Below are 27,214 nucleotides of genomic sequence, written 5' to 3' on the forward strand. Positions count from 1 at the left end.
ACCCCCTTCTCCACCATCCAATGAAAAAGAAGCAGATTCTTTGAAAATGCGAGCTTCACGTATAAAGAGATGTATTTAATTCTATAAATATAATTATTCATATTTTTTCTAACATTATCTTTTGTTGTTGTTACAATCCTAGGGAAGCATATTTGCATGATAATAGTATCTCCTTTTCTCATGTTAATCGTATTTTAAAAGTTTTTCTGTAATAAGGGTAAAAATTATGTTAAAGAACTAAAAACAAAGAAAAAAGGAGTATCTGCAACCATTGTCCTAGATATATGTACTTTGCAATATACCTTGGGCGGATAAAGCATATATAATAGATCCATGATTGAGCACAACTGAGCCAGCAAATTATTTATGAATGACAGACACTGGTACAAATTGATGGTTGTAATGAATCGTAAACTTCTGTCTTATATGGCTCTGTCTTTTCTTCATAGTTCCAGGTACCAGAAACATTATATAAATCAGATAAATAAGGACAGGTGGTGTTATATCAAGTTTCTCAAGCAGATATTTATTATATATGTAACTAATAATTTTCTTGCTATTAATAGGGATGTATTTGATAACAATTAGTCAATATTTTCACAGGTCTGTGATCATGTAAATGCTGTGAAATGCTCAGCATTGTTACACAACTAATTAGCTCATAAATATTTTCTAAATATAGGCAAATGATAATGGAATGTGAACATGCATAATTTCAAAAACAGTGTTTGAACAGACATGTATATTTAATTAAAATATATTTTCTTTGTGGTGAAGTTTTAAGCATCCACATTGTAAAGACTGTATTCACACTTATCGAATCATGTAAATATATATGTTCTTTAGGAAAGGGATACCTATAATTTTGGTCGTGTTCACTGTATCTTGGAATTACGGCCTGATGGAGAAAGCTTATTCTTATTCTTTGGTGTTAGCGGAAAACCCGTTCCATGTTATCCTACCTTCCAGGCACCGTACGTCTCATGTCCACTAGCTGGCCATGTTCTCCCAAATAGATGACCATGTATATTACACATTGTTCACATGCTTCAAGTCAAATTTGTGCTATAGGAAATAAATGGATAAAGCAGAACTTTTACTGGCTGTAGAAGCCTGTGTTTAAAAACAAATTTCAGAAGTAGTTTCTCAGATGGCATTTAATGCTGGACACAAGCTGTTTCCCAGATGCTAAGTGCTGTTTCCGTAAACATTTGCAGAACAACTCTAATCTTATCAGTGATGCATAGTTAAGCTGCTGGTTTATGCCTTAGTCTTTCTGGGATCCAGAAACTGTGGTTTTCTTCTAAGTTCTTCATGGAATGCAAAATGTGACCAACATGACATGAACAATATGTTCAGATACAGTGATTGTAGGCACCTGACAGAGAAGAAGATGACAATATATTCCTACCAAGTAAATATTTACTGCATAGAGTAGAAGAAGTGAGATGTATCATAGCCTTTGTCTGAAAAGTTTCAGCTCTGTTGCCTCAAAGATAGGCAAACCAGCTTAGACATGGAGAAGGTGGAGGTAATTAAAAATTAATCTATCTGGGGCTATTCAGAAGTCATGTTTGGTCACTCTGTTGATCTTGTATCTTAAATGAAGAGGGTATTTGGAGAGGATTTTCCAATGAGGTGTAGAAGAGGCTTTGGTACCAGTGATCAATGTTATTTGGAACTTGTTTCTGTTCTTTGGGAACACAAAGATGTTGACCCACCTTATAATGAGATATGAGCAGCAATTTTCTGTGTTTTAAAGAAGGATAAAATATATAAAGCTATGGCTTACTCTGAGTGGCCCCAGGCAGTAAACCACCCTTTTGCAGAGCATTACATGCTTTATAATGACAAATCCGACCACTAGTTTCTTAAAAAGGAATTTATTGAAAGAGACTGTTAATACAGTAAGGAAGATATGATACAAGAGAACTAGTATCAGGAGGAGAGCTCAATTAAAATAAAATCTTTCCTAATATTAAGTAGATTATGCCTTAAAAGGGAAAGACAAATATAACAAGATCTTACATGTGTTCATAAAATAATTTAGAGGGTGAACATTTTGAACACTGTATTATATAAAGTCCCATCAATATTTGGCCATTAAACTTCAGTTATTCAGAAAGGGTCCGGGGTTTTTATCACATTTATTTATACTGGCTCCGAATTTCTACTTCTTTCTGCATTTATTGTATTGTTGTATTTTTGGGAAAGATACTTCTGAAGCATGAAGGCTTGGAAAAATGTGGTGGTGAGAATGGACGAGTTTTTGGTCTTTAAAAGGGTATCGGAAGCTGCAGTGGATGACATGGTGGCCAAGAAACACTGAATCATTTTGCACTGAGTAGGAATAAATTTTTCCGAATGTTACCATTATGCAGGGTGGCTGGATTTCTTCTCCATTGTGTCAACAGTTTCTGGAAACAACTGCTTTTTGTTTTCACCATGGATAGGTTTGTACTTACAGCTGGCTGGGTGATTTAAATCCAGTTTTAATATACCTACTTTGCTTATAGTAGACAGGAAAGACACAATGCAATTCACCATAACTTGTGCCAGAATATAAATGCCCTCTTTCATTACTATCTTATTATACTGTTAAACTAGCAAGAATAGCATTGACTTGATGAGTTTTGTAATTATACCTCCAATTTCAGAGGAGGTATGCTCTGTTGGGAGAAATCAAGAATGGTCATGGAAAGAAAGGTGGACAAGAGAAAAAAAAACCAGCAGCAAAGTGCAGAAGTTCTTGAACATTAATCAGAGCAGGGAGGAAGATAAACTATGAGATATTGATACATGCTTTTGATGAGATTTTTAAAAGTCTGTCATGTCGGTCTAATGATACAATAATAATACTTCAACTGAAATTAAGCACCAGTGGAGATGGAGCAATTTGCAAAACTCCCAGCATTTGTCTGCAATGTGCAGCAGGATTCTGCAAGAATTGTCATTCTATTGCAAGGTACATGACCTGTAATCATCTTATAGCAGGGTCCTTGACTTGATCATTAACAATAACATGTACGTGTCACTGTTGGTGTTTTTTGGCAGTAATTTCAGAGATGAAAGCCACCTGGCGGGTGTGTTCTTTTGGTTTTCAAAATTTTTAGAGCAACAGAAGTTTGTGAAAGCAGGATTTGTTTGTATGGCACAGGTGAGGCCTTAGAAGGAGACCATGCTATAGAAATAGTTTATCAAAGCACCAAAGCATGATGTTCAGTTTTTCCAAGAAAGCAGTCTGATGATTATCATTGAATATTATCAGATTCTTTGTATTTTTACTGGACTTCTTTAGAACCAGTGTATACGACTCAACCTCTGCAAGCTTTTGTTTTTCCTCTGCCCAACTGAAGAGACTACTGCTGGTTTTTAAAGCCACATTGACAGGCTACACAGTTTAATCAAATTGTCTGCTTGGGATTAATTTTCCTGTACTTCCTGCCTATGCAATTTGGCAAAAATCTGAGAATTCAAACTTTTCTCTTTTTTTTTAAATTTCTGCAAAATTTCCTATTTCCAGTGGTGGAATCACGTGACAGAAAGCATGATCTGTGTGCTGATGGCTTGAGAATTTAAACCTCTGGATTCTAGGACTGCACTCCTCTCTAGTTTTTCTTCTTTAATTTCTAAATCTATTTTAATATAATATTTCATTCCTGGGCAGGCTTTTACTCTTTCTAAAGTACCTTTAACCAATTTTTAGCCCATTAGCCGTTCTGTAGGATATAATCCTGCCGCCTTATTGTTGCAAGATAAACCAATAAAGGCAATTAAGTATCTCAATGATTGCCTGGTTATTTTTACCAGGATTATTTAAAGTCATCACTGTGTTCTACATTTTGTGGGAAAAATGACACATTCAGTGCTCTTTTACACTTTATATTGTAGTCCCCATGTCTGAATATACAGAAGCATTATGAATCTTTCTGTGAACAGCCCTTCTACTAGCATGGGTTTATTCCTGTGTGGGTAATACTGTTTTTCAGAGCTCTCCATCTCTCATGCAGTGATTCTGAAAGCTTCGTAGGAGGTAGACTTGCTCAAACTTTCATTTTCCTTCTCTGTCTTCATCCTTCTCTCTTCCCTCCAATTTTTCCTCTCATATTAACAAAGTGATTTGACTGGAATGGGTATATTAGAACGCTTAAGTCTTTGCCTTGTATCTAATGGCTATGACAGATATTTTCCCTTCTTAGAAATGAGATTCCACCTCAAATGCCACTACTAACAAACTGGTGATTTGCGCTAGCAAACCACAGTAGTTTACCAAATACAGTGAAATATTTATGTTGTAATTCACTCTTCCCCATTGTAGCAGTAGTGTTGTAGGTTACAAATGATGACATATGACTTGGAGGACAGAGGAGAAACAGCTATGAGCAAAATAAAAACAACTTTTTTCCCCAGAATCAAATTAATATTTTCCTTTTAGGAGTCCAAGTATCTATAATCTTCATTATTTTTGCCCTTCTCTTAGTATTTATAGTTGTGGCTGGGTCTGAAGTCAGAAGGAAAAAAACAATGTGCATATTGCTGCTTTTTGTTTTGACAAACTAGCCAGAACTACAGGTTACAGAGGTAGCTATGGAAATATAGTGAGCATAGAGACTTCATGAAAGGCAAATTCTACAAAAAGTCAGGTTAGCTTGAACCTGTGTGTTTCTGCTAATGCAAAGCTCTGTCATGGTGCCTGGAGATTTATTTTTTATTTTGTTTGGCATTTCATTAATCTTAAAAGAAGGTATGTTCATTTGAACAACAGATCAGGTAGTTTTTCTTAAAGGGAAAAAGCTATTAAAGTGGTGATTTTCTTCTATCATTTTCTGCAAATAACATACATCAAAATTATGTTACTAATGCCTACAGTTTGTTTGATCTTCAAAGAAGGGACATGAGTGAAGCTTTGTAGCAGCTTTCCTTGTGTAGAATGTCATTACCTTTTGAAGTCAAATATGGCAAAAGCATAGATGTAAGGTATTAGAGTTAATGGCACTATAAAAGGAGAACGTGATCAACTGGGTTTGTTTCCCAACTCTGAGCAGCCAGCAAAGAGAAAATCAGTGAATTATCAAAGGTATCAAAAGAGATACTCACTCATCTCAGACAGGTACTCTATGTACTCAGAAAAGGTAGCCACTATTTGGCTACTTGAACTGCCACACATTGCAATTAACTTTTATGGGTAGAGACTTAAATTTACCCTGCCTTCCTGGAGGTTAAGAACAAATATTGGAATCAAATGATAAAAAGATTCAATCCAGAATTAGATTTTGAGGAAATAGAAGCTGAGCTTTGTGACTGGATCGGTAGGTGGGGCGACATAATGCATCAGGGGAAGGATCTGTAATCAGTCAGAAAAAAGATTTATCTAGAACACCCAGTGTAATGAAACACACTTAAACACTGGATTGCAACAGGTTATGGAAACATAACTAACATGTCCTGAATATAAAGTCAAGCTCTAGGAAGTTTCCACAATAAATAAAAAATACAATTTTGCTGCTGTGTAGGAACTATGTATTTCAGCTCTTATTTTCTCTTTCTCAATAAAAATATTGTTCTGCGTATGTTTGTCCTATCATATTTCTGTTCTCTGTTGTTTTTACTTTCCTATTCTACTCTCTTCTCTTTTGGGTATCCTTTTCTGTATTGTTCTCTTGTCACTTTCTCTATTACAGCAGTTTATTTCCAACTGCCACAGGCTTCACACTTATGCTTTATTTATTCCACTAAAATAGTAAGCACCAAAATATCTGTGCTAAAGTAGATGCTTTTTTAACACTATTATTAGATTTCAGAAACCATGCCCAAAATTAACTGAATTTTTGGCAGTAATTAATTAACTGCAATTAACTGCAATTAACTGAACACACCTTTACATTTCAATGACACTGGTTAAGTACTAGAACAATTTCTGCAGAAAGGTTGTAGCATCTCTATGTTTAGAGACCATCAAAAGTTGACAGGACAAGGCCTTGAGCAACCTGATCCAATTTTGAAGTTAACCCTACTTTGAGTGGGAAATTGAACATCCAGTCATCCCTCTAACTTAAAAAAAAATATTGTATGAGTCCAGTGAGAGATGGTGGGTGAGGAGAGAGAGTGAGTGGGAAGTCCAGAGGAACTTTTCCTTGGATGTTAATATGCATGGGAGTAGTAACAGGAGTAGTCAGCATGGATTCATCAAGGGGAAATTATGTTTGACAAGCCTGATAGCCTTCCGTGATCGTATGACTGGCTGGGTAGATGAGGGGAGAGCAGTGGATGTTGTCTACCTTGACTTCAGCAAGGCTTTTGACACCATCTCTCACAACACTCTCACAGGCAAGCTCAGAAAGTGCAGGTTGGATGAATGCATGGTGAGATAGGCCGAAAATTGCCTGGATGGCAGAGCTCAGAGAGTTTTGGTCAATGGTACAGAGTCTGATTGGAGGCTTGTAGTTGGTGGTGTTCCCCAGGGATCAGTACTAGGTCCAGTCTTGTTCAATCTGTGCATCATTGACCTGGATGAAGAGACTGAGTGCACCCTCAGTAAGTTTGCTGATGATACCAAGTTGGGAGGAAGGGTTGATACAGCAGAAGGCCGTGCCGTAATTCAGTGAGACCTCGGCAGGCTGAAGGACTGGGCAGAGAAGAACCTGATGAAATTCAACAACAGCAAGTGTAGGGTCCTGCACCTGGGAAGGAATAACCTCAGGCACCAGTACAGGTGGACCTGCTGGAAAGCAGAATTGCAGAGAGAGACCTGGGAGTTCTGGTCAACAACAGGTTGATCATGAGTCAACAATGTGCCCTTGTGGCCAAGAAGGCCAATGGTATCCTGGAGTGCACCAGGAAGAGTGTGACCAGCAGGTCGAAGGAGGTAATCCTCTCTCTCTCTACTCTGCCCTGGTGAGGGTGCATCTGGAGTATTGAGTCCAGTTCTGGGCTCCCCAGTTCAAGAAGGACAAGGAATTACTGGAGGGAGTCCAGTGGAGGGCTACAAAGGTGACTGGGGTCTGGAGCATCTTTCTTATGCTGTTTGTGCAGCCTGGAGAAGAGAAGCTTGACAGGGGATCTTATCAGTGTTTACTAATATTTGAAGGGTGGGTGTCAAGAGGATGGGACCAGACTCCTTTCAGCGGTGTGTAATGATAGGATGGGGGCAATGGGCACACACTGAAGCATATGAGGTTCCACCTGAATATGAGGAGAAACTTGTTTACTTTGAGAGTGCCAGAGCACTGGAACAGACTGCCCAGAGAGGCTGTGGATTTTCCTTCTCTGAAGACGTTCAAGATCCACCTGGATGCATTCTTGTGCAACCTACTCTAGGTGTTCCTGCTTTAGTAGGTGGGTTGGACTAGATGATCTCCAGAGGTCCCTTCCAACCCCAACCATTCTGTGGTTCTATGGGAAAAGACCCTAACAAATTATGTTGATGAATGAGAGCAAAGACCAATAGCAAAACGTAAGAGCTCTCTTCGTCCTTGCATGTCACACAGGCATAACAACCAAGGTTATCCCAACAAAGAAATTGTCCATGAAAAATTTTCCTATCTGGAAAAAAAAAAAAAAATTTTGGTTAAATCTTACTTCCAAAAAGAAGACACTAGAGGAATAAGTTTATGGTAACTTTCTCAAGTCTATTAAAGGTTTTTCATTATATTCAAGCAGAGACAGTTGTTTCCCTAAAGAAGCGATATGGAACTCCAAATTTATTAAAAGGGTTTATACTAATGGCTACAACTTAGACATATTCTGGATAACTAGTGGAGAATGCACTATGACAAGCTGTTTTGTAATACTGCAGCCTCTGTTATAGGGATGAGCAATTCACAATAAACCAACATAAAGTGATTAAGGACCTAAATATTTCAGATATTTCATTTGCTTTAATTTTCCATCCGCTCACCCATCAATAATTTAATAACAATTTTTATTAGGAAAATAATTTTCTTAGCAAAAGGACCTGAAAACGTGAGAACTGAAGTCATATTTACCAGCAGGGACAGTTTTTATTACCAAATAACATTTAGATTTTTAAAAAATAGTATTAAAACATATAGTAGATATGTGCCTTTTTTTTTTTTCCTTTTTGCTGTAGGTTTTGGAAGCTGCTTGGATAACAATCAGGCTGACTTGTACTAGTTTCAAGGAGGGTCACTTTCAGCAAATAGCTTGAGTAAGATTTTAGGTTTGGGCATGAGTTTCTTAACCAGAGAGAGTTCTGTCACCACTGTATGATATTATGCTAACTCATTCTCTCTCAGGTGCATAGGTCTTTGGATAAATAAGTAAAATGCGATCCTTTGTTTCCTTAGTCACCATGGTAAAGTTTTGCTATGAGTAGACTTTGTGTCTGGGTTTCAAAACAAGGCTACAAACAGCATTGTCTCTTAGCAGATGTGATGCTGAGGCAGATGTGCACATAGAAGAGAGACCTGACAGAAAGTGGGTGTAGGAGGAGAAGTACTGGTCTGCAGTGCTCTGTGCTTTCTTATTTGCACATGGAAACAGGGGCATGGGGAGTATGTGATAAAATAGTCAGATTTTACAGAACAATAGCAAGCATAGATGCACACATCTGAGAGGAGACAGGAGTAGCAGCTTGAATGAAAATTACTGAAGGTTTGATTCTGATATTTTTCCTTGATTTCTCCTATAGGATATTCTACATTCTGCTCTTCTCTCATTTAACGAAAGTAGAGAAGATTTAATTGAAATAACCCTGTATTTGACTACAGAGTTCTTTATTTTTAACATGCTTATAAAAATGCAGTTGATATCCTTCAGGTTTAAAATGACTCATTTTTACTGGGTTGATGCCAGCAACAGAGGTTATTAGTGGCATAGGCTGGAAAAAGAGCAGTAGCTTGGATAAATCGTTCTTGGGACACAGTTCTCTCTGCATCATTCACAGCCATGCAGCAAACTTACTTTCTGGTAGTCTATAACAGAGGTTGTAAAAACAGTAGGAAATATTTTTTTTTCAGGAAAATCACCTAATAGAAGTATTAGCTACGTATCTTATAACTTGTTTTTATACTTATGAATTGATAGGCAGATTGTAAAACGTTCCCATTATTTTAAAACATGAAACTAGTGATTAGTCATTCAAATAAATTGTAATTAAATGGGAACATTACGATTATATTATGCTAATGATAGAAGTGTGTATTAAATGTTTGCAAGTTATTCAAGAGAATGTATTAGGCAATTAGAAAAAAAATTAGTGTTTGTTCACTCTGAAGCTATTAAATGACTTGATTTGCATTAACAATTTTAAAGTTCTGTAGTCTCATTCATAATAAATTGCTGCTAAGTAAGAGATATTCCACCAAATGGAGGTACGGGAAAGAAGAGGAAAAGGGCAGAATATCACTGTTTTAAGATTAAGTGTAACACAATTACAAGTGCAGTCTTGAAAAACTGAGGATTTTGACTTTTATGGTGAGTTATTCATTAGTGATACAGCATCATTTCGCAGCTGTCATGCAGCTCTGTATGATCTCCTGTGAGAGTTGCTGGAGGGCCACAATAAACATGGACTATTAACATCTTCCAGTTTGAAATGTATGAGAAATTATATGTGGAAATGGCTCAGTCCTAATTCTTTTGGATGTATTACAAAGAAGAAAGGTTAAAGTACAAACTACTTGTACATAAAAGAAAGAATAAAAATATCAATCGATGATTTTTAATATCAAAGACAAATGGTCATGAAGTAGTGAAATTCCGTATAAAGATTTTGAAACAAGAAAAGAAGTAGAAAAGGAATAGAATGCATTGTGAAAACAAAATTTTATTCTTTTGAGTTAAACAGCAGTAAAGAGAAAAGCAAGCAATGCCAATTTAGATTTGTTCTGAATGTTATTCAAAGTGAGAATATGGCTATCAAAGATATGCAGGAATTCTTCAGTTAGACCAAAATTTGGTTCTAAGCCCTCTGTGTTTATTGTAGAACTCTTTTTTTTTGTTTTGTTTTGTTTCTTTTTGTCCCTAAAACATGATTAAAAACAATATGAAAAGAAAAGCCCTGATAGTCTGTATAAGTTCTGAAATTCCCATAGGCTACATTTAATCTAATTATTTGTCTACATATTATATATTATTAATGTTTCACCGATGTGAAGAAATATTTTTTTATTTTCACAGTGTAATATGTAATACACATACAGTAGGAAGGTTCCTGTCAGACTTTCTTTTGACCATTAAAATTCCACATTGGTCTAAAATGTAGTTCATTACTGGCACATATCCCTTTTGTGTGTACAAAGCTCAGATGGATGACAATATCTAGGAGAGGAGTGCTAAACCTGGAGTTCTGGTCAACAACAGGTTGACTATGTGTCAAAAATGTGCCCTTGTGGCCCAGAAGGCCAATGGTATCCTGAAGTGCATTAGGAAGAGTGTGACCGGCAGGTCGAGGGAGGTTCTCCTCCCGCTCTACTCTGCCCTGGTGAGGCCACATCTGGAATATCGCATCCAGTTCTGGGCCCCTCAGTTTAAGAAGGACAAGGAATTACTGAAGAGAGTCCAGTGGAGAGCTACAAAAATGATTAGGGGCCTAGAGCACCTTTCTTATGAGGAGCAAGTGAGAGACCTGGGTCTGTTCAGCATGGAGAAGGCTGAGAGGGGTTCTTATCAATGCTTACAAATATCTCAAGGGTGGATGTCAAGAGGGTGGGACCAGACTCTTTTCAGTGGTGTGCAATGATGGAATGAGGGGCAATGGGCACAGACTGAAGCATAAGAGTTTCCATCTAAACCTGAGGAGAAACTTGTTTACTTTGAGGGTGAAAAAGTGCTGGAACAGGCTGCCCAGAGAGGTTGTGGAGTCTCCTTTGGAGATGTTCAAAACCCGCCTGCACGCATGCCTGTGCGATCTGCTCTGGGTGAACCTGCTTTACCAACTGGGTTGCACTAGGTGATCTCCAGAGGTCCCTTCCAACTCCAACCATTTTGTGATTCTGTGAAACTCTTGGAATGTGTGTAAAAGGATTGAGCTTAGATTTGCAAAACGTCATAGTTGGGTTTTAATGTGATGTGGAAACTTTACATTTTTCCTCATTTTAAAACTGTACAAAGCTTTTTTCAGGGCTTGCTGATCCTTTACTCCATCTTTGTTGGTTGTCACTCTTCAGTAGTTTTCTTTTGCTGTGAGTTAGTGGAAATAAGGGCATATCATGTTCTAGACTAAAGCTCGCAAGAACTGCATAGGATAATGTCTGAGCAGGTGAAACAGCAATGTTAAGCATTATTATTTAAATGTTTAAAAAATTATTAATGAACTTTAATTGAAGTCTGTCATTGATGACAGCGGTTTTAGGAACTCAGGATTAGATACATCATTAGTGTTGCTATCAAACACAAGGATTTTGTGGTTGGTAGCCTGAAAAGCATTCAAGTCAATAGAACTTTGGTTATTCTACTTAATAAGGCTTGGACACGCAGACCAGAAAATAATGTAGGATTGAGTCCATAGTATCATAGTGCCACAGTTTTCCATAGTAATTTCGAGTGGATTAAATTCTTTACTGTGTTGGGTTTGAACTAATCTGAAATTGATATAGTTAATCAGGCAAATTAGGCCTAACTCTTTACTTGGGAATAATAAATAAAATCATTACGCATTAATTTATACCTTGGAATATTTTTCTGCTACAAATAGAGCTTAGTAGGAAACACTTTCCATTAATCATATTAAGGTAAAATAAAGTTATTTCAAAGTCTTTATGGGACATGGGAGATACAGACTGAATTCCCTGTACTATCTGAATAAGATCATGTGCAAGGATGAGATCTGTTACTCTCCCATCAAATGTTCTAATCAGCTATTAGCTTTCTGTTGGACTTATATACCATACATATTAATCTGAGCAAAGTTTTCTATCTCACTTGGCTCCCCATGTCACTAGCCTGATAGCGAAATTTTCTTCAAATAACTAAAGTATTTATTTAAAAATAAAATATTTAAATGTAAGAAACTAAGCAACATACTTTAAAATATTTATAGATATCCAAACTACTCACAGTTAACCTCGGCCAGATATCTATTTTGATTATTTCATTTACAAGCTCTGTTGTAGATCTCAAAACTTTGTGATGCAAGTTTACTAGAAATTAGAATGCCTTGCAGCCAACCCATAATTTGGCATGTGGTTGTTTCCAATTAGATATTTATTAGGTGTTACCCACAGTTTGAAAGAGAGGAAAAAATAGTGAAAGTGGGTGAAATATCAGAATTCAGATCCTAATGCTAAAACTGACTAAGAAAACAGTTGTCTCACATTAAACATTTACAGTGAGGTGTTCATTCATGGAAAGCTATGTATCTGCAGCTGATTTATCCAAAAAATGTAATTATTCTGTACCATCAATTCCAGACTGCAAGAATTGCTAATAGAAATGATAAAAAGCTTTTTCAAAGAGTAGATTTTATGCTGAAAAATTAATTTTCTCATTTACAGAACAAAGTACATTATACACAAGAGCGATGCAAACTACCTGTCTGGTTTCTATTGTTGATTGCTATAGTTTTATCTTATACTGCACGCTATACTCTGATAGGCTGAGATAGAAAGTAGTTACAGTAAAGTCTGGTGCAGTGGGAAATATCTGAAAAGGACAGCAGTCTAATTTTAATCTTGGTATCATAGTATAAATATATAAACAACTTTTAAGCAATCCTTCAAACAGATGCTGTGAGGCTTAGACTTCTCTTGCACTGACAGCTGTGATTCACCCCTGTGATTGTAGAACAGCTGACATAATGACAAGAGGAACTATAAACTGAAGAAGGATATAATTGGTTGTATATCTTTCTGTAGCACTCTTTAGTCATGTACACAACTAGTGTTTATTAGATGTGAAGCTTTATCTTTCCTGGTAGGCAGATTTTAGGAACTTCTAAATTCATTTACAACGCTAATGACCCAGGGCATTTGACCGAAGATTTAAGGCTGTGCAGTTGTGTTGTGCTTTGTGACATATATGATTTATTAAGACCAGTATTATAAATAATATAGCATCTGAAAATGAAATACACCATGCAGTCATAAGGGTAAAGTGACTCGCTTTTATTGTAAACCTTTTAGTGTCCTAAAAGACATGCCCAGAATAAGTCAATAGAATATATCTGAGCTAGACACCCCACAGTGTAGTAGATTGTCAGTGAAAGGGGCTGACTTTCAGTGAGATTAATGTTTCTGAACCCTTCGTGATGTCTTGAAAATTTTTAATTTGAAATCTGCTTCCAACCTTGCTCCTGATATTTCCTCATTATATCTCTGTTTTGTGTTTATAAAGTAATGATTAATCCCCCAAAAGAATTTATGGAGATAATTGGGAAGAGTAACTACTTCATGGCATGTGGTGTTCCCAAAATGCAAAATGATGCAATGAAAAGCTGTCTGTATCTTATTCAATGTTTAATACTGCTGCTTCTCCCCAGATAACTGCATTTCCCCAGGTAAAGCGTCCATCACCTCTTACCCCATCTGTTCTTTGGTAATGGACTAGTATGGAAAACATAGGTCCTTAAATTGTGATTTCTTTGTTTTATGTGTGCTATAACTAGCTTACAACAACTTACTTGAGATTTATCATTCAGAGAAAAGAATACTGAAGTATCTTGCAGTTTGCCAAACAGCCTCAGAGACTAAGCACCTGTTATTGTGCTTGTTATCATTATTCAAGCATGGCAGGTTTTTGCTTGAGTGGTTTAGGGGCTTTTTAATGCTTGAAGCACATTTGAAAGAGTTTCTCTGTTAACTTCCACAGGATGTAGCTGATTGACATATCTACAGATCTCCCATACAATTATGCTATGGCTTTAAGGGATATTTCATGGTTCGTATGCTGAATCAACATTCTCTGTATCTGATCTTTAATATTTATCATCAAAATTAAGAATACATTTGAGGTTCTAGCTTTTTCTATCTTTATATGAAAATGCTAATTTGGTAGGAAGAAAAATGTATTCAATACTTATATTAAAAGGCTAACTGCTTCTCACTCTGAAAGAAGGTTTTAATTCCTTTTGTTGTTCCAAAAATGGTCTTCTGGGACACTTACGAATTGTCATTATATTTGGTTTTAGAGGTTTATTTTTTAGAGATTTATTTTGGTTTTAGAGGTTTTAAATTCTCTAGACTGTATTATGCACATCCTCCTACGTAGATATAATGAACTGCTTCCTCTTCTTTGGTGCTAAAATGGGACATTCTCCAGGATAAGGTGTTACAGTATGCTCCTCTGTGACACTTGTGAAGGGTGGAAATTTCCATTCCAAGTGTTTGATTACATCTGATTTAGTTGTGAAAGAGAATCTGCCATAATTTCTTCTTTTTTTAGGTTGCTTTTTACCTTGGTGTATTAAATATGCTGGATTGATTTCAGGTACCAAGAATTAATTTGGCATATTACTGCTGTCAGCTGTCCAGGAGCAGAAGATAGGGGTCACCCTGTAGGATTTTGGGTCTGTTTTCCTTGCACCTTGCCATGCCTTTTACCACTATGCTGCTCTTTATTTAGCTTATGTTGCCTCTGTGCAGCACCTCTTGGAAAGCGGAATGTGTGATTGGTATGGAAGATGCAAAATACACGTCATTGTGTTTGTAGACCACTTAAAAAAAAAAAAAAAAGATCACTTTCAAATATGATTTGAGTTGACTAATGCTGATGTTAGCATACTGCTACTTCAGGATTTAGCACTTTGAAAGTAGGTGCTCTTTTGTGTAAATTCGGATTTAGGCAACTGAATAATTTTCTGAAGGTACTACTTGGACTGAACTACAACGAACTGAAGATCATATGAATTACAAACTTTAAAGAAAGATCAATTTTGCATTTTGATAAGACATGCACAACAGTGATATTCTGTTGCATGTCTGTGGACTCATATTGAATGACATGATCTACAGCAGTCCCAAAGTAATAGCTGTATAGCAGTCCTCATGATAGCTTTTGTAATGAGACAGCTGTATTTTTCTTAAGTTTTCAACTAAGATTTGCGAAACAAACATTTTTGCCCACTTTATACTATATTCATTTTGCCTATTTGTATTGGTTAACAGTCTTAAAGTAATTTTAATAGATACTTCATTTCAGGCGGAACTTGCATAAATATCATTTTGTCTTGACTTTATATCATTCCCTCTTTTCTATGGAATCCTCTGTTTGACCGTCTTCCAGCTTCCACTTTCCCCTGATCCATGTAGTTCATAACAATTAATCTCTAATAGTTTCACGAAATTGTCATCACATCGCTGTTTAAACTCTGAGATCTTCAGGTTCCTCAGGATGTTTTAAGATTTGTAAAAGTTCTGATTCAATAATTACTAATCTACAGCTAAAAAGCAGGTACAGGAACCAGAATCAGGTGAATTCACACGTCTGTTGCACTAGAGCAGAAGTGAAAACTAGTGTATATGTGATTTAATTACAACTGCTTCAAGATAAATGCTAGGTCTTTTATATTCAAAAAGCCTTGTTCCCTGCATGCACTGTAGAACAAATCATTAACCTAACAATGGCATTCTGGAATCCAATTTGTATTTTCCTATCTATATCACAATTGCTAATTTCCTTCATTAGTCTGTTTCTGTGTTTTTCTGCTGAGAAGCTTTTGAAGTCCATGTGGATTTCACCATTCTACTAACTCCTCTGATCTTTTATTGTCATTTCCTTGAAGCCAATTAGATTTATCTAGTATTATACCCCCTTCCAAAATTCCCACTGAAAATCTGAGCATTTTGTGTATATCTGAGTGTTGTTTTCTTAGAATATTTTTTAGGTCTAATGCTGTGCCCTCCAAAAATCCTATTTCTTATTTCCTTTTCATATAATGGTGCTATGTTAAGTTTCCCTGGCCATGTTAGTGTAAAACAAAACCAACCAACCAACCAACCAAACAAACCCAAAAAACCCACGAAGATTTTGGAGAAATGTCTACTCTCAGGAACGCATTGTGCAATTCTGTGCTTATATGAAATGCCCCACAAAAGCATTATCAGCTGCTACTAGCTCAGTGCATATCACACAATATCTTGGAGATCTTTCACTACAAGGAAAAAAAAATTATATTGTGTTGCTTGTTTATTTTTGTAGTCACTGATGGTTGGTTTTGCTTGCAGAGGGTAAGCAGCAAATAGTCAACCTGGAAAAGACTCCTACTGCATATGTGCATATTCTAGTACCCAAGATGATGCACGAGATAGAGGAAAGAATAAGTCGGTAAGACTTTATAAATGTATTAAGCATCTATACAATTAATGTCATGCCTTGTTCACTCCATGTGATTAGTGCTTTACACACTTGCTAAAACAAACATCTTAGAGAGTAAAGTTTTGGGAGATCTATGGTTGAACTCAGGGACAGATGAATTAAGCATATAGAAAGACTGAGTAAAGTTTCGCAGGCACAATAGTGGGCTGTTTAGATTAGTTATAAAGACCTAGGTTTGCCCTAGAAAGCAGGGGGAAACAGCTTGCAGGACACTTCTTTTTTGTTCGCTTGCTCACAGCCTATTGTCTATTCTGGGTCCTGGCTGTGAAAGGCCTTGAGGGAGCTGCTACCTTGCAGTGTAAGAGCAGTGATGTAGCTGCTCTTAAATGAGGCAAGCATCCAGATCAGGCCTTGGTTTCCTGTATTGAAATGAACTTTCTGTGTATTTTCTTAGCCCTTAGTGCAGAGATGAGTGATCACATCTCTTGAATTGCAAGATTCAATAATTTACTTTCCTGTTCAGTCCTTATTTTGTTACTGAGGCAGACTTTTTATGACTCCTTATTAAAAATTATTTATTTTTGTTCAACAAAATAAAGCTCTTGCATCATAATTTCCATGTAACCTAATGGCACTTTTTTGCATTTAAATATTTATTCTGGAAAAACTTCATTGATATCTGATTTTATTGTCTGACCGTAAACAAACCAAAACTGTTTATCAGTGAAAGGATGACTTTATTTTCTGAAGTTTCTGCTTGTATTACTGCTAGGAAGAGGATATTTTTGCAGTGTAAAATCTCTCAACTCTAACTGATGTATATGTCTGCTTGTTAAAAATCTCTTCACTGCAAGCTTCCTGTAAATTTTGTGCAGTGATTTTAAAGTTCTTGTCCTTATTTTTAAGGCCCTGAATGGCTGTGGCATTTGACTAATTTTCTCTTCTGCATTTTCTAAGCTGCTAATTATAGTCTGAATCATAAGGTTAGTTTTTCTTTTCTATACTGTAATTTAGTAAGTTGTGAGTCACGAAGATTTCATAGCTCTACCCTTTTAAAGTTATTGCAGAATCTTTTTCTGCTGCCCACTTGATGTCCTTATTTAAAAATAAGATTGAAGAAGGAAGTCTTTGCTGCTACTTTTAACTCACTTATTAGTTATTCAGTGCTTCATAACTTTTTTTTTAAGGATAATGTGCTTTGTTATTATTAGTGAGTTCCCTAAGGTACTATATGAAACATAAAATATGTAGAGTAATAACACGTATGTAGTGATACAAGCAAAATGGTTTACTAAAATATTTTCGACATTTTTTTCAGGTAGAATATTGTGTAGTAAAATAGCAATTCCTTTATTTCCTGTCATTACCATAATCTTGCCAGTATGTATATAATTAACACAAAGAAAAAGCTGAGTGCATGTGAAAGACAGTGATTCCTCATAACCCATTTAACTGCCTCTCTTAGACCGCAAAATCTGTTACCATTATCATATTAAAGCTAAGGCAATCGTTGTCTTTAAAAAAGTACTATCTTTTATTGACATATCCAAATATTTGAGGTCCTGTCATTACTTTTTACTCAGAAAATATTGGGATATATTTGCCATTGCAAGAGGGTAATTCAGATAAAAAAGTAGTGGTTTTGAGGAGCAATTGCCACAGAAGGCTGGATTTCATATATTTGATTTTTTAATCCCTGAAAGCAGAAATGAGTTTAAATGCTGCTAGAGAATAGGGGGACCAACTTATTTATGTGAATGGCTGTTGATTAAAAATACACATAAATCTAAAAAATGAAAAAAATCAGCCTTCTTAAATTCTAATTCAAACTGTTCTTTCCTTCCAAGACTGACTTCAAAATATTTGGTATTAAACATTTGGGAGAAGAGTTGTTTTCTGGTGTTTTCCACTTGTTTTGAACTTTTTACTTATCTTCTGAGAATTTTCTCAAACATTATCTTGGTTTTAGGAATGGGAGATTTCAAAATCATAATTGCGTGAGGCTTGCCATAACTGGCAACAGTGGAACATAAGAAACAACAGGACACATACATTTTTAGCTTGCCATAATAGTCTCCTTTACTCTTTTTCCACTATTCTAATCCTCTTAATAGGCATGTATTTAACTTGCTTAATGTTGTACTGGTGGACAGCAGGATGACCATGAGCCAGCGCTGTGCCCTTGTGGCCGGGAAGGCCAATGGCATCTTGGGGTGTATGAGAAGGGAGGTGGTTAGTAGGTCGAGAGAGGTTCTCCTCCCCTTCTACTCTGCCCTGGTGAGACCACATCTGGAATATTGTGTCCAGTTCTGGGCCCCTCAGTTCAGGAAGGACAGGGAACTGCTGGAAAGAGTCCAGCACAGGGCAACAAAGATGATTAAGGGAGTGGAGCATCTCCCTTATGACGAAAGGCTGAGGGAGCTGGGGCTCTTTAGCTTGGAGGAAACTGAGGGGAGACCTCATTAATGTTTATAAATATATAAAGAGTGAGTGTCACAAGGATGGAGCCAGGCTCTTCTCAGTGACAACCAATGATAAGCCAAGGGGCAATGGGTACAAACTGGATCACAGGAGGTTTCACTTAAATTTGAGAAGAAACTTCTTCTCATTGAGGGCGATGGAGCACTGGAACAGGCTGCCCAGGGAGGTTGTGGATTCTCCTTCTCTGGAGACATTCAAAACCCGTCTGGACGCCTTCCTGCATAACCTCATCTAGGTGTTCCTGCTCTGGCAGGGGGATTGGACTAGATGATCTTTTGAGGTCCCTTCCAATCCCTAACATTCTGCGATTCTGTGAAAGATGTTTCTGTTCCTTTTGAGTAGCTTTGAGGTTTCCGTGTTTAGCAGCAGGCCTCCCTAATTTGGCGTCATGAGATGCTGAGTGCTAGAGGTGGACTGTGCTCTCTTCCCAGGAAGTTCCGCTGGGCTTGACTGAGGGCTGGAGCATATAAACAACTCATTGCAGGTTAACAAGATTATGTGAATCGGCTCGCCTGCTGTAATTGTGCATGTGAAAGCTCTTAGCCCAGGGCAAACATATAATATAAGCTCCTTTATGGAAAGCAAACTTGATATATCATACACAGTTTCGTATGGACTGTTGCCTCTTGTTGACCATTTAGCCGTGCAAAATTCATTTGTCTGGGTTTGATTTTCAGTCTTGTGTTCTTCTCCCAGAAGGACAAAATGCAGAGAATCCTGAGAATGGTGTTTTTGCACTGTGATTTAAATTGCAGAAGTATATGCAGTGTTAGGAATATTTGATAACTGCTCTGCTGAAGATCAGCTCTGTTGTTGAAGCTCTATTGATGAATTGGTCTGTCTACATCCACCTCCCTCCTAACAGCCATGTCTCCCAGTGACTCTTGCACTTTTCTGGTGGCTGCTCTGGCTCAGTTGGAGACTTCTGCTGCTGCCAGGTGACATGAGTGGCCTTTTGTGTTTTGGTACTGAATATTTAGCACTCAGACCCTGCAGATACTCATGTTAGGTGTTGTGGTTAAAATGTGGGAAGACATTATTGTTTGTATTTTAAGATACAGAGTACGGGAGCTAAAAAACAATGCAATCAGGTTTTTTGAGGGATTTTAAATACCAAAAATAGATTCTCAATAAGTGTATTGATACTTGAATTTAAATAATGACTCAAAGAGCAAAAAGCAATAAATATTTATCAAACAGAAAACTAGTATGGCATTCTGGTAGAGGGACAGATAAATAAATGTCTGCAAAATTTTGGTCTGTATAGCTGTATTACAGAAAACACATATAATGCAAGTAGTGTGGCTAGAGGAAGGCAAGCAAATCTCTGCTGGTCACTATCACTATGGGATAATACCTGAAAAGTGTGGTAAGAAGTGGTTCTTCCCACAATGATTATTTATCTGTGCAACATCTTCCCAAAAGATGTTGGAGAGATGCAAAACTTTATGTGGGCTCAAGAGGGTGACTGTACAAACACTGCGAATGAGAAATCATAGTGAGTTACTAAGCAGACAAAATGCAATGTGCTCAGGTAATTTGAACCAAAATTTTTTAGAGGACAGGAAGAAATAATAGCGTAAAGCATTACATAGTTTTGTTCTGCTCATACTCTTCCCTAGAAACCTGCTTGTGGACACTATTGGAGGCAGAATAAGCTAGATAAATCCCTCAGTTTTATCCAGAAGGGCTGTTCTTTTGATATTATTTTGACTTTTGGAAGATACTTGTAATACTTCAATAGAATAATTCAAGGCAACTTTACCCTGTGCAGCCCTTTTGGCTCAGGATGAACAGAGTATAACACACTTCAGTGCCATAAATTCCCATGCTTACCATACTAACAGATATTTGTGCAGGCATAGGTGGTTGGCACAGAATTTCTTCTGTCAAATCTATGCCACTTGGGATGTCTCAGTCTTGGAAAATGTTTGTGGGCACGTCTTAGTTGCAAACAGCGCTGGCATTACATGAAGGGACAGATGCGTGGTCTTGTTCATAAGCCTCTTGTGTTAAAATTCCTTTTCTTCTCACCAGCTTTCAGACAAAAAAAAAGGAAAAGTCTTGATGGCAATGGCTGGAATATCTGAAAATCAGGAAAACCAAGAAATAGTAGTGTGGATTTTTTTTTTTTTTTTTTTCCCCTGGGGAAATATGGGATTCCCAGTTAAGCCTTCTGTGTAAAAGGAGCTGTTTTCTGTCTTAATTCTGGAGTATCTTTTATACTTTAAAAAGTAGAAGTAAATATATTATTTTTCATTGTGCTTACTTAAGCTTGGAAGCTAGAATCTATATTACCATTTCTATACCACTTGAGCTAGCAAAGCATGCTGTAGTCGATTATTATTCAGGTCTAATGGGCATCTTTCAGACCAGTTAAACATTTTCACTCTTCATAAATTATTTCACAAGGAGAATGAGATCAAGTTTGAAACAGAATTTCTTATAACTGCGTAATGATTTATCAGTCTTGTTGACATGCATTTTGCAAAACATTAGTATTGTACACAGCTTCTGTATAAGCAAATAGAATTATTGCTAGTATATTTTTTTTAAGGTTCTTGTCACACAGTCTCCCCTCAGTCAAACACTGTTAGCTCACTAATCAATCTACTTGTCAAAAATGCTCTTCTTTGGCAGAAGAGACTGAGAAGTTTGACAAAGCACATTAAGTTGGTGATGTTGATTAATGCTTTTCAGTTAGTAACATTTTGTTGAACACTATAAATTAAGAATTTTGATGACAGTTGGCTTTTCATAAATTACAGACAAGAGAGTTTTATCATTGCAATGAAGCAATTTATTTTTCCTCTCTAAGATTTCTAAGATTCCTCATGACTCTTTGCTTCATGTGTTTCTTTTTTTTCTTTTTTTCTTTTTTTTTCTTTTAAAGTGTAAATGGCACAGTTTGAGGTCCATAAATCTCTTTGGCAAAAAAAGACAATGAAATAAAAAAAAGAAGTCAAAGAAGCTTCATTCTGAAGGCTTCTGGGTATTCCTGAATTTCATCAAAGAACTGCAGGGAGAAAACTGACGTTCCAAGAGGTGTAGGAGGTATTGGTTTTGGTTTTGCCTTTTTTTTTTTTTTCTTTTCCCATAGCCCAAATCTTTGTCACCTTCCCTGAGCAATTTGGAAATTTGAAGAATTAATATACAGGCAATGGTTTGCAAGAGTTTCTTTAAAGATTATTCTCTTAAATGTAGGAGGTTTTCTTGCTTTTGACTGCATTCCCATTAGTGTGTTCTTCAGCATTCTTGATAGAAATTACATCCCAGGATTCATAAAAATAATTTGCCTCTAGAAGTGCCTTAGCTGCAAAAAGCACAAGACTTCCAGGTTGTTTTCAGTGCACATTGAAACAGACCTTGTCCAGGATGTGCTTTATAAAGCATTTAAGTGTTGATACCTTTCAGATAGTTGTTTCTCAACATGAGCCAAAGACAACATATTTATGGTTCTTCTTGACAAATTGATAGATTAGCTTAAATACTACCCAGAAACTGGGAAATCCTGACAGCTGCTTCTTTGAATTTTCCCTTCTAGATTGTGTAGGAATGAATAAAACTATATGGGGAAATGATCATAACTGAAAACTTGGAAAAATACAGGCACAGAGTGTTTACGATAGAGTCTTCACTAAGTCAAAAAATTAATAACATTTCCCACTTCTAATGAGAAGTATTCCAGAGGTAACCATCAGTTCCTTGACTCACTGCACCTCATCCATCCAACATCACTACTTGCAGTTAAGTCACTCAAAATAATCCAAATAGTGCAAAGCTGCATCCTGTACTCACAGTTACTTCTCTCATGTCACTTGTAGACACTGCCTTCTAACCATCACACAAGCTGCAGTCTTTCAGGATAAACCTACTCCAGTGTAGGCTCTTCATGGGCCACAGTTCCTTCAGGGAACATCCATCTGCTCTGGCATGGGGCTCTCCATGGGCTGCAGTGTCAGTATCTGCTCCAGCATAAGTCCTCTCCACCAGCTGCTGGAAAATGCCTTCTCCACCATGGTGTTCTCCGTGGACTGCAGGTAAACATCTCTCTGGTGCCTGGGGCACCTCGTCTACCTTCTTCCCCAATCTCAGTGTTTCCAGGGTTTTTTCACGCTTCCTCCCCACCTCCTCACTCCTCTCATTGATATGAGCTCTGCTTTAGAACAGAAAACAAGGCATAACTTATCTAACTGAAAATACTACCGGAACTCAGTTAAGCAGAATGTAATGACTTGAATTGTATTTTAAAAGAGAACTGGGGCCACCACTCCTAAATAAGCTTTCATTCTGAAAAATGGTAAGAGCTTGATTTTTCTAACTCATCTAGATTTTAAGGTATTTTATTTATAAAAGGAGAAAGGAAACAATGGAGAAAAAGCGACAGTCAGTTTCCAGTGTTTCCTTAGTTTTACTGAACCCCCTCATATAATGGTTTTCCATCTAAGTTCTAATGAGGCCAGATACTGCTTTACTTCCAAATGGAGCAGCAGAGTTAAAAAACACATCTGTAATAATTAGTATTATGAAAACTATGCTGGTAACATTTCTCCTGTTGAATAAATGTGGTACATTCACTGTAAAAACACCACCAATGTATCACAAGCAATGTTTTTAATTTCAGTGTTCAGGCTCCTAGAAGGCCTATAGGTGATTCAGCATTTCTCTTGAAGAAAAAACTGCTGTGTTGATGTTTGTCAGTTTTTTGTTGTTGTTGTTGTTGCTTTTTCAGTTTCATAGTTTGAGATTTATATTCTTAAATGTAGAAATGAAAGATCATTCTTTGCTGTACCTTTTTTAGAAGTAAATTGAACATACTGTTGAGAATAATGCAGTGCTTTTACCGCATGCACTTTATCACCCTAACATTTGGATTTGTTTTCATTCCCAAGCCATAGTGTGTTTGGATTTCCCAAACAAAATCTCTCTTGTGGTAGCATGCTGACCTTCACGTTGGCTGTAGGGACAAATATGAATAGAAGTAGAGAAAGAGGAGTAATTTTCTTTTCTTTCCGACTCTCAGTCTGTACTTTTTCAACAGTTTAACATTTATAGAAAAGAAAATAGACAGTACTTGAGGCGAAGTTTCTCTGATTCTGCTGAAAGGAAACAGCACATATAAAGATAGCATAACCCTCTTTCTACTCACTAGCTACGTATGTAAACCATGACAGTGAAGATACATAAGCCAGTTGACTCACTGATTCTCCTGTTGTGTCTGTCATCTAGGTTACTAACCTCTTAAAAATGCTTTCCCAGAGGAACTGGACAGAAACAATTTTCTTATTTCACATTATTTTACAGTAATTGTCATGAAGCTAGACTAAGCCCAGCTTTTTAGAGGTAAAAATCTGACATACTGCCACTGTTGAATTATCTCTAGTACTCTGGAATTCTGTAATACCTTTCAAATCTTTTTAAAGTACAGGGGAAAATGAAAGGGAATTAAGAGCAAGCGATACGTGTAATTAAGATTCTATTGTGAGTACATCTCCCATTACAGAATTAAAATACGAATGTAGATGTCCAAGTCTGAAAAGTAGGTTATTAAGCTTTCTACTTTTTTTTAAATTTATCTACAATTTTTTGTTGTTGTTGTTTAATTGTTATTATTTTGTTGGTTTTGCTCCAAATTTCTTTCTAAATGAATTATTGTTTTCCCAATTTGTCCTAAGGGAACGTCATTCTTGATTTTTATACCCTGAAAACTACACATTTCTGTAATTTCCTCTGCAGTGCTATATATCACTGTAGTGAAGTAGCCCTAGTGGTGTGCATTTCTGTAAAGGGTATTCTTTGACTTAATTGTGTTCTTTTTAGGTACCTAGCATGGAAGTGGGGAACCATCCTGAAGGATCTAAATAGACTTGTGATGATGCCAGGAATGTTATTAATATTTACACACATGTAAATGGGAAAGTAGACTCTCAGGGTGCTCCTCTGTCTTTGCCCTGGCACAGTGTTAGAAATTGTAAGATCTGTCCATGAGGATGTTTTGTGATGACAGCTGGAAAGCTAACATTTATGCCGTTCCTCAGCTTGACACCTTGAGATCATGGAACCCATGTAATTACTAGTGAATAAGGTGTTCTCCACAGGCTCTTTATATTAATATGTGTTAGAGACAAAGATAGTTATGTTTTAGCCTTTTCCTGCAAGGCCTCCACTGTACTCTTGTAGAAGATCACTTGAAACCAGGATGAACAGAGTCAGATAATACCACACAAGAATTCAGAGGTTCAGGATGGGGTAAGCAGTGTGCGCTAAAATGCCTGAGTTTTGTTTGAAAGGAAACCTATGTGCAGACCAGGAAAGAAGAGACAGGCAGTTGAGTTCCAGTTAAGAAAGAAGTGGAGGTGACTAAAAAGCTTTGACCTGGGCATTGTTAGAGGACCTGTCCCATTTTGAAATAGTGTTGACACTGATATAATGTACAGAGTAGATCAGGTGAACAGAGAGAGGCATCTGAAAACCACCTATGATGAAGATAACCCTGAAAACATCAGTGTTCATGAATTTGAATTTCGGAGGTTACTATTTAGAGACATTGGCTGTTACCTCCCTCAGGCCATAGCAGTATTCATTATACGATACCTCTGTTCCTGAGGCAGGCAGAATTGATTTCATCTGAGGAATGCTCCTCATGATGTCTCTCAGATATTTCAGCAAAGTATTAACATAGAAGTAGTGGATATGTTCATTCTGCATTATGGTAATCTTCATCTTATTGAACATAGAGCCTCCTACCCTGACAATTCTTAGTCTAACTGTGGAAATTATAGAAAGAAGGCCCAGAGGAACACAGTGCCACTAATTCTGAAGTGTGCTGGATATTTAAAATATGTGCTTCAGTTCCTTCCAGGTGGTCTTTGCACACTGTATGCACCAAATAACCCAGCAGCTATCTCTGCAGAACTTAATTTATAATTATAATATAGTTGATTATTTTTTATTCTGTTATATAATTTCTCTGTAGACCTAAGCTCAATAAAAGAAATCCATGCATTTAATTAGTACTCCAAAAGTATGCATAAAATACTTTTACGATGCACCAAACCCAAGTTTAGTTTATATAAAGATAAAAGCATACACTTAAAACAAAAAATGCGAAAATGTGCATTTTGCTGAGAGAGTACCTATATAATTCTTTAACTGGACACATTCTTTGTGTAGGGTTTTTTCCTTTCATTTAAACTGAATTCTCAGAAAATTCAGGAACCACATAAAAAAGTATAATTGGTAATAAAGATAGTTGTTCAAAAGTTGATGCTTATTAAGAAAATGTATTATGCAGTGTTCTTATGGTATCTTAATATGCAAGATGATATTAGAGGCTCCATTTGCACTGGAATTTTTAATTGTTGAGGTCAATATTGTCCTGTAGGTAGATTTAGTTGATTTCTTGTTTTTAAGTATGGGAAGAAATCATTTTCCCATAGCTTAAAAATGATCCTTCATACTAGAAGGTAGCCTGTAGGTGAAGAAAATTTTTATATATGTATCACCCATTATCTTTCCTTACTCTTTTTATAAAATATTTGCTCTTCTAGAAATACTTAATATCACTTATTTCATAGTGAAAAAGTTGCAAGCTCTGAAGATGTAACTTTTCAACCCTTCTTTTGCATGAGGGTTAAACTACTCCTGTGATTATGTGCCAGTACAGATTATTGACTAAACAAATGTCTCATAGCAGTTTCCCAACTGAATCTGATGAAAAAGTGACCTCCAAGGTCAAGCTAGCGTAGAGGGGGGAAATGGCTCTAAGAAACAGCCAGGAGTCTGCCCCGGAGAACAGATTCCAGAGAATGCCACAGTCATTAGCTTACTAAGAGATCAATCCAGATACTTTAAATAGTTTGATGAGGCCAAAGGGGTTAGATATCAGAGTTTATTTTAGAATTACCTATCCACTGTAACTACAGGTTTCCCCAGAAAAGCTTTATTGCACAGGAAAAGGCCAACAAGTACATTATAAGCCTCTGAAGAAATCATAGTAATAGGAGGAGAAAGATTAATCTTGAGTCATTATGGTTGTTAAATTCTCTCGTCTGAATGCATACAAAATAGACATTTCCATATCCTCAATGGTCTTTTAAGTCCTTATTAAATATTAATGTTATAGTAAAGCTACAACAATGACTTAAAAAATAATGGAGATTTTCCTCTTCATCCTTCCATCTCACCTGAAGATATTTGGATATGAATTCAGATATGTCATGTATTATCTCTCTCTCATAGTCTCTGACTATTAGTAAAGTTTTTTTTTTTCCTTTCTCCCTTTCCCCCTCCTATTTGCATATGTTATCTATCTGTGGAATCAGAAGTAGTACATTTTAGAGCATTTTTCTGAAGGTTTCTCTTGAAGAAGTCTTGTACAAGTCTTGTACAGGAGACAATAGCTTGTGCAAGACAGATCTTAAATTTTTTACCTGGTATTGGGAAATTTTTTATGTCCTGTATGGTGGTATTAGATGTGGAATGGGTGTTCTGTGTTACTTTCTGAACTGAATGACAGTCA

The sequence above is a fragment of the Caloenas nicobarica genome, chromosome 2 (assembly GCF_036013445.1).
Source record: "Caloenas nicobarica isolate bCalNic1 chromosome 2, bCalNic1.hap1, whole genome shotgun sequence".
NCBI classification, from domain to species: domain Eukaryota; kingdom Metazoa; phylum Chordata; class Aves; order Columbiformes; family Columbidae; genus Caloenas; species Caloenas nicobarica.